This window comes from Notamacropus eugenii, chromosome 2, assembly GCF_028372415.1.
Source record: "Notamacropus eugenii isolate mMacEug1 chromosome 2, mMacEug1.pri_v2, whole genome shotgun sequence".
Classification (NCBI taxonomy): domain Eukaryota; kingdom Metazoa; phylum Chordata; class Mammalia; order Diprotodontia; family Macropodidae; genus Notamacropus; species Notamacropus eugenii.
In genome coordinates, this window is record NC_092873.1 from 140188273 (window position 1) to 140197443 (window position 9171).

The window sequence follows — 9171 nt, forward strand, 5'->3', positions numbered from 1 at the left end:
CAAAGAAAGATAAACAGGAACAAGAAATAATGATAAATTGTGCAGTAACCACAAAATTATCAGTTTTGGTATTTGGTGAATCTACACTCTTATCATATCTAGTGATGGGTGTCCAAATAGAGCCAAACAGAAATTGAACTAGAATTTCTGGATTCAAATCCTGGACTTGTTAATTACCAAATGTTTGACCTTTGGCAGTTCATGTTTCCTCTCTGGGCCTTCCTCATCTGTATATGAGGGTATTAGATTAGAGCATAATGTTGGACCAGGATGAAACCTTAGAGGCAATCTTTTCATTTTAGAAATGTAGAAATTGAGGCCCAGAAGGTATGGAATACCTTGTTCAAGATCACATAAGAATAAGAAACCTCAGGCCCTCTGATTCCAAACCCAGCACTGTTTCCACTGTAACATGCTGCCTCACATCTCTAAGGTTCTTTCCAGTTCTAATGACTATATTATCAAATATTAATTGGGAGAAAACTTTCTAAGAACTCGAGTGGTACAAAATGGAATGGTCTCCTTGCTAAGCTTGTGAAATTTAGTTTGTCTTTGTCAACACCACTGAAAAATTTCTTTTAGTCTATGATAGTATAGTACGTAAGATATTTTTTACTTGGAACCTCTTTTTCCTTGCCTTTTCCAGGATTTTATCTTGGGAAAGACTTTTTAGAATATTTGATAAGAAAATGATGATTTTGTGATATCCACCATTTTAAAAACACCTATCAGATTATCTTCATATTCATTGCTGTGTCCTTGTAAAACTAGGCTGGAGAGCAGTTTTCAGTCCTACATATACTTAATCTGAACAATGAAGTGGGAATTCTTGTAAGAGATGCTAACTCTAGTGACCTGTATTAATATTCCTGCCAAGATCTGCCTCCTTCCAAATCATCTCCAACTCCATTCAATTCTGTTCATGCATTCGAGGACAGGGGAAAAAAACCCAACAGCTCTCAAATCACAGAGACACAGATGGATTTCAAGCCACCAAACTCTAACTCCTAATGGAGGCCTGACTTTTGCTCCAAACGTTAGCCCCACAAAATTCAAACAAGAAGCAAATCCTACTTCTGTTGCAATGATATTTGTTTGATTGGATGAGATTCCTGAGTAAACACACAGAGAGAAAGATGAGTAATTTGGCTGCAAGCAATTCAAAAGAATTTCTTCACAAGACATCTGTAAGGTAATTTCAAAAAATACCCTCGATCCTACCTTAAAAGAAAATTGGATCTTAAATTTTCCTCTAGAGAGACAAGGCTTTTTTGAGTTTCACAAAAGGATAAAAGATTTCCCTATATGGAAAAGTTTCCCTATTGCTTCAGGAGATTCAGTTTACCTACATGCAGAAAATAAAATGCCACATAATTTTTAGTCAAAAATTGTCTTCAAATTATTTCTAATTTTTATAGCACATTAAGAATTGCATTCATTTATTTCACATCTTTTACATTAACCTAATCTATTCTCATAACTATTTCAATCAGGGCTGGGCCTAGGCAAAATTAAGAAGTAGGGAAAGTTTGCCTTCTGCATCTGTCTATCTCCTTTCTTAACACATTTCCTCCTAATTTCAATACTTTCCCTCATCCCAACAAACGAGTTCTTTGACTACCCCAAATATCTCTTCTCAGGGAGGAAAAATATGTTACAGGATGCAAAACAATACAGCGAGCGCTATACTAAACAGATTACCTCACACAGTAACTTACTGTGTTATGTTAGGAAGCAAACTGGTGAAATGAAAAGAGAACACTCTGGCAACAGAGAACCTGGGTTTGATATCTAGATCAGGCAGTGAGTACCTCTGTGACTTTGGACAGGTAACTTCTATTCTTTGAGTCTCTGTCTCCTAATCTGCCAAGTAAAGAGATTGGACTATGTGACCTCTTAGGTCCCTTCAAACTCAAAAATCTGTAATCTGATCACTAATTTACACTAAGGTCTTAGAGACTTAATTTCTTTCTCATCCCTTGAAGTAACTGCCTTTTGAATAAGGAGGACTAGAGAGTCCATGAGAAGATTATAGACTGAAAGGAAGGAAGGGACATCAGAAGACATCCAATCAAACTCCCTCAGTATTACAGAGGTAGAAACTGAGTCGTAACATAATGAAAGTACTTTCAGAATGACCCAGATAATTATACACTTGAATTCAGGTCCCTTGACTCTGAAGACAGCAATAATAATAGCGGATACTTATATAGCTATGTGTCAGGCACTATAGTAAGCACCTTACAAATATAACCTCCTTGTTTCTTTACAGCAACCCTGGGAGGTAGGTCCAATAATTATCCTCATTTTACAGTTGAGGAAACTGAAGTTAAGAGATTTGCCCAGGATTATACAGCTGGTAAACGTCTTGAGGCTAGATTTGAATTCAGGTCTTCCTAGCTTCCTAGCTCAGTACTCTATCCACCGTACCACCAAGCTGCTGGTATTCATTCTGTCTATCCTTCTTTCCAACATAACACAATGGGTGTTTAATGAATATTTGTTGTATGTGTTGAATTGTACCCTATGCTACGTCTCCTAAATAATGAAACTTTGGGCCCTACAAGGTTAAATGAAAAAACAATCACCACAACAAAAAAACTAGGAACAGAGTAGTTCTTCCAGAACGAGCTCAAATCACACCAGTAGGAGGAATTCTCTGCTGACTTGTAAAGCAAATGCTGGATCTTCCCATTCCCATTTACTTTGAACCGCAAGAGTCTACTCAGCTTCTGAGATTTGTAGTGTGGTGAACCTCCCCTTCATACACCCTTTGTATGAGTCACTCGAAGGGGACTTTTTGTCTATTCCTATCAAAAAATTCCCTTACAGAATCTCTGAAGTGCATTCATTCCTACCCTTGTGCACTAAATGGCACACTTGTGGCTTGAAAGATTTAATGAGCCTATTTAAACTCGTAACTTACTACTGAGAGTAATTTATGTGCAGATGAGAAGAGAGCCGTTGTCACTTAAGAAATGGCTCTCACTCAGGCAAATTAAAGTCTCAAGAGATCTGGCTAGCCTTTCACTGTTCTCATTCTTACTAATTCCTTTCTACAATTCACTCATGTTCTGTTTAGGTGCTGGAAGGTGAAAAAAAGATTTTTTAGTGGTTTTTAAAAACATTATTATTTTGGAACAATTATTTATGCTCATTTATAGCTTAAGCTGCCTTAAAAATAAATTCAAAGCTGTTCTTCCTGCTGTGAGGGGAGTAAGTATCAACTTCTAGGACAGAGGGGGAAATAATAATAGCTTACACTTAAATAGCACTTTATCATTATAAAAAACACTTTCACAGTGGCACAGTGCCTTGCACAGAATAAGGGCTGGATAAATGTTTGCTGATCTGAATATTTATTAAATTGAATTGTCTCAATTTATCTATACAATAACTCTATGAGGTAAGTTGTACAAGGTATTATTCCCATTTTATAGATGGAGAAACAGGGTTGGTAAATTGAACCTCTTGCCCAAATCCATACTGCTAGGAAATTAATCAGTAAACAAAGATTTAGTAAGCACCTTGTACATGTCAGGTGCTGTGGTAAGCACTGGCTATACAAAGAAATGTAGAAGACAATCCCTGCCCTCAAGGGCCTTACAGACATGTAGATAGTTCTGCACAAACAAGATACATACTGGATAAGTTGGAAATAATCGCAAAGGGAAGGCATTAACTTTAAGGAGGACCTGGAAAAGGCTTCTTGCAACAAGCGGGAATTTAGCTGACATTTGGTATTTTTTGCACCTCATTTATCAAGCTATTGAGTCTTTTTTCATGATTTTCTTTTATCACTATTATCCTTCTCCCCACGCCTATTTTTTCTCTACTTTTCTTATTTGAATTTTAAATTCCTTTTTTGAGTTTTTCTAGGAATTCTTTTGGGCCTGAGACCAATTATCATTTGTCTTTGAGGCTTTGGATGTAGCAGCTTTGACTTTGTTGTCTCTTTCTGAGTTTCTGTTTTGATCTTTCTTTCTATGGTCAGGATAATTTTTTGTTGTTCACTCATTTCCCTGGTCTATTTCTTGGCTTTTAACTTACATTAAAATTGGGCTATCCTCCCAAAGTCCTAAGCTTGGGGGGGCTTTGTGCAGCTTTACTCAGTGATAGGTCTGGGGATATGTAAGGTTTCAGTTTTTCCAAGGTGGTATAATCTAGGGAGAAGTGTGTTTATTACTTTCCTGGCTTGTGCTCTGGTCTGTGAGCGATCACAAGCACTTTTCTGTGTCCTGGAACTGGGACAATGTCCCCACTCCTTTGTGGCCACAAGTTCTAGTGTAATAGTGCTCCTTCTTGTCCTGGGATTGTGACCCAGGACTGCAACCTGGATGCTAGTATGGGCAATGCAACACAGTCCTGCATACAGTGCCAACAAAGGGACCTCTGTAATCTTTAGGACCAGTTGTCTGACCCCCTTTTCTTCTGTGGGCTGAGACTTTTGGAAGCAGTAGCTACAGCCGCTGCTGATTCAGTAGCCCCCAAGGCTTGCTGCTCATTTTCTGGGGGTACTACCTGCACTGGGATATCCTGCACTGGACTCTGCTCCACTCTCACACTGGTGTGACAGACCTTTCCTAAGTTATCTTGGGCTGGAAAATTATTTGACTCCATTCTTTGCGGGTTCTGCTGCTACATATTTTTTTGAGGCATTATTTAAAGTTTATTAGAGGGGAATTTGAGAGAGTTCAGGCAAGTCCCTACCTTTTCTCCATCATTTTGGCTCCCTCACTTCTATCTTCCCTCATAATATACTTGTGAAAATTACTATGTACTAAAATGTATACTACCTCTAGAAATAGGAATGAATCTGATTCCCCATGCCCCAAATGGTAAATGTTGTTGTATTTTCTAACAAAACTTTCTTCTGAATTCTTTTATTCACGAGTCACTGATATATACTTCAAATAAAATTTTCAGAAGGAATAAAAACTAGATGCTTAACTAAAGGCTTCATTACCTCGTGGTGTGGGAGTAAACACTTTGATACTAAGGGTGGGGAGGATATCATCATAAGATCTAATGGAAATATTTGTAGAACTTATTGAAATATACTTCTGTTCATATCGTCTCACCTTTTAAGAAAGAAACTATTTGGAGTAAAACAGGAAAAGATGTTTCCTTCATGAAGGGGATGGCCGCTGACTGCTAGAGTGTGAAAAGCAAGTAAACTCATTTGGGTGCAATTCTGAAATATTAGCTAAACTGTCAGAAAAGGTGAGTGAATAATTTTCCTTTTTTACTGGAAAATTTTCGTAAACAAAAGAAAATTTCAGAAAAAAATGGAACTAAGGAAGAATATCCTTGTGTTTCTCCTTTAAAAAATACAAAATACCAAATTTTCTAATCAGATACATTAAAAGTTAATTACATTGTGAAGCTTTATCATGTTATAAAAGCCATTGACTTAGATTTTCCTTTTAAATTAACAGTTAAACAAAATTCATATGTAATTTTTCTTGAGCCCATATTTTGCAGAACAAGGTATAGTATAAAAGGAGGACCACTGTTTATTTGATATTAGTAAAGTGTGTAAATGACAAATATTTTACACAGGTGTGTTTTCCTTCTAGATCTAAAGTTCTAAACTTTAAGACTTTGGGACAAAAATATTATGCTTTTAAATAATGATCTACTATGGGCATTTGAAAGAACCTAATGTGGTAAAATAGAAAGAGCACTAGGTAGGAGTTAGGAGACTTGGAATATAGAACAGGCTTATTAGTGTGCTATTTTGGATAAGTAATTTCCCCTTGGTTTTCTGAGGTAGAACCAGATAATATCTGAAATCCCTTCCAACTCTAGGATTCTAAGATAATTCTCTCTCTCTCTCTCTCTCTCTCTCTCTCTCTCTCTCTCTCTCTCTCTCTCTCTCTCTCTCTCTCTCCTCTTCTTCCTCCTCCTCCTCTCCTCTTCTCTTCCATTCCCCTCCCTTCCTTCCTCTCCCCTCTTCTCCTCTCTCCTCTTTCTCCAGTCTCCTCACTCCTTAGCTCCCTCTCTTTCTTTCATCCTCTTAATCTTTCATATTTCATTCTCTAGCATCCTCTTTCTCCCTTTGAATGTTTTAGCTATCTTTTCACCATAAAATAGCATATATGATCACCTATAATGCTATATTTTGTGAAATTCTTATTTTCTTTCTTCCCTTACATTTTTTGATCTTGAATTAAGGTTTATACTTTAGTCTAACCCAGATTATATGTTCACTTCTTTCTAGTTCTTTCCCTTAAAATATGAAATCATATTTATAGGTGGCATGATTTATTATGCAAAGCAACAGATTGGGATTTAAGAATGATGAATTTTAATCTGTCCATTGTGGGCTTCTTGCTTTCTAGTTTCAAGAAAATTACTTTGTTGTATATACATAACATACACATACATACATATTCACACAATATACATATATGTATTCATATAAACACACACACTCATATATTTGGCATTAGTACCTCTTTCTATTGAAGGTTGGCAATAATTCTCCGATTATGCTAAGGTAACAGAATGAGTTAGTGTTAGATTTCTGGCATGCCTGAGATATTGCTTTTTCAAGGACCTTGCTTTTGTTGACCTTGTGCCACAGGATTGCCACTGACATATTTTTTTATATAATGAGCTGCCATCTTTTTTCATTGGTTTTGAGTAATATAAATGACTATTAGCTGAATTATGTAAGCAACACATTCCCATTATCTGCTGATGGGGTATGTTATATACATACTCTGAATATAATGAAATCTGCCCTCTGAAAAACAAATTGTAATTTCCCTATGAAAGTCTTTGTTGCATCTGGTGGCATAGGCCAATGTATGGACAGACTTCTCCTAGATCAGAGACAATATTTGGAGAATACAAACATGGACATATAGGAAATCAGGAATTACCATATCCTCTGGAGCTATACTCACTTTCTTGCCTGCATGCCTATCAAGATATCAGCTGCAGTCTAGTTGGAACAGCTAGGTGGTGCAGTGGGTAGACTGTTGGACTGGGAGTCAGAAAGACCTGAGTTCAAATCCAACCTCAGATACTTACTAACTCCATCATCATAGGCAAGTCACTTAATCTCTGTTTGCATCAGTTTCCTCATCTGTGAAATAGTATTAAAATAATAGCACCTACATCACAGGATTGTTGTGAGAATCAACTGAGATAATAATTGTTATGCACTTAACACAGTACCTAGGACATAGTAGTCACTTAATTAATGCTTATTTCCTTTCTTTTTTACCCTTTAGTAATACTAGAGCACAAGCTGTACATGTTTCTTCTTTTGTCTAATTCCTGAAGGCAGCCTCAGGGTAGGAGAGAAAGTAATACCCTCTTCAGGGCTAATGACGACAACTGCTGGCTTACTCCTTCTCTCCCTGCCTCCCTGATTAAGGTAACAGCAGGAGCAAATTAAATCAAATGTAAATTTAATTAAATTTAAACATAGTACAAAACAGCATATCATAACACAGAAATTTAAGTTTAGTATCCTGTTTTAACTTCCTGCCTTATCAAAACTTTTACCAGCACCACTAAGAGACAGGAATAAATAGCTTTCCTTTCTTCTGCCCATTCTAATAGGAATTTGCAAAATTATCAATGTAATTCTCAAAATGTGTGATTTCATGCTTTCATTAGTCTTCATTTCTTTAGAAATCAACACAAAATTCATTCCCTCCAGGAAGCCTAGTTTAATTATTTCAAAATGACTTGCTACCTCTCACTAAACCATTATAAATAATCTACTTTCGTGTTGGTATTTATGTTAATTCAATATATGTGTTCTTTGCAGTCTCTGTATGAACCCTTTCCTATATCTGTTTACATACATGTGTGTATATGTATGTGTGTATGTATGTATAAAATCTAACATGTTTGTTAGACAGTAAATTTGAGGGTAGGAACCATATCTAACCACAGCTATGCCTACGCATGTTGGGGGATGTCAATAAGTGCTGATGATTATTTGAGGAATTATGTAGAAGTGCTGCAAGACTGGAGGCAGGAAAATACTTTGCCAGTTTTCCAAAATGGAAAGAAGGTAGATGCTTCAAATTATCTCCCGGAAAGCTTAACACTGATTCCTGGAAAAATTTTAGAATAGATTATTAAAGGAATAACTTGAGAGCCATTAGAAAAGGAAGCACTGATCATTAGGAAGCAGCATGAGTTCCTGAAGAACTGGTTGTGCTAGACCAACCTCATTTCCTCTTAGAGTAAGGTTACTAGGCTGGCAGATCATGGAGAAAACATAAACATTGCATGCTTAGATTTCAGCAAGACAATTGGCCAGATCTCTCACTATGTCCTTAGAGAAAAGATGGAGAAATATGGGTTATAGGTCAAACCATTTGGTGGATTTGGAAATGACCAAGACCAGAGTGGTGAATAATACATCTGTGTCAATCTTGAGGCAAGTTTCCAGTGAAGAACTTCAGGAATTATTAATTTGGTCTGTTGGAGTCAACATTTTTTTGTGTGTGTGTGATTTTGTTTTCTAAATGTTTTACAGATTAAAAAATGGATGAATGAATATATAACATTAAAGAATCTCTGGTGGGCTTCAGGGAATTGGGACACTGCTCTCATTCATTCTCTTTCCTAAGAGACCCCCCTTTGCTCTGGATCCAGACCTTTGGTCCTGGTCTAGACCTGGTAGAGTTTAATGAGAGGTGGGACTGGGCTCTCTTTTCTCCTTTTCTTTTGTTTTTTTAAATCTCCACCCAGTGCACTAGGGGAATAATTATTTAAAGCTTGGGTTTGGATTTACATCAAGGTTTTCCCAAAGAGAGGCAGTAAGAAAGTACTCATTTTACATTATATCTCAGCTATGGGACAAATATGTTAGTTTTAAAAAGGAACAGGGACTGCACCTGTGATTCATTGGTATAGGGAATTCCCTGGTCAGGAAATCCCTTCTACCAATGCCACTTTCCCTGTCACTTACAGTCTTAGAACATTGACTAGAGTACTGAAAAGTCAACTGACTTGCCCAGATTCATGTAGTCAATATGTACCACAGGTGGGAGTTGAACTCAGGTCTTCCTGGTTATTACACAGAAAAAGAAATACTAAACAATATTTGTGGACAGAATGACTCAAACCAGGAATAAATAACAACTTATAAATACTGTTACAATCTGTTAGGATGGGCGACTGATGCCCAAATTTCAT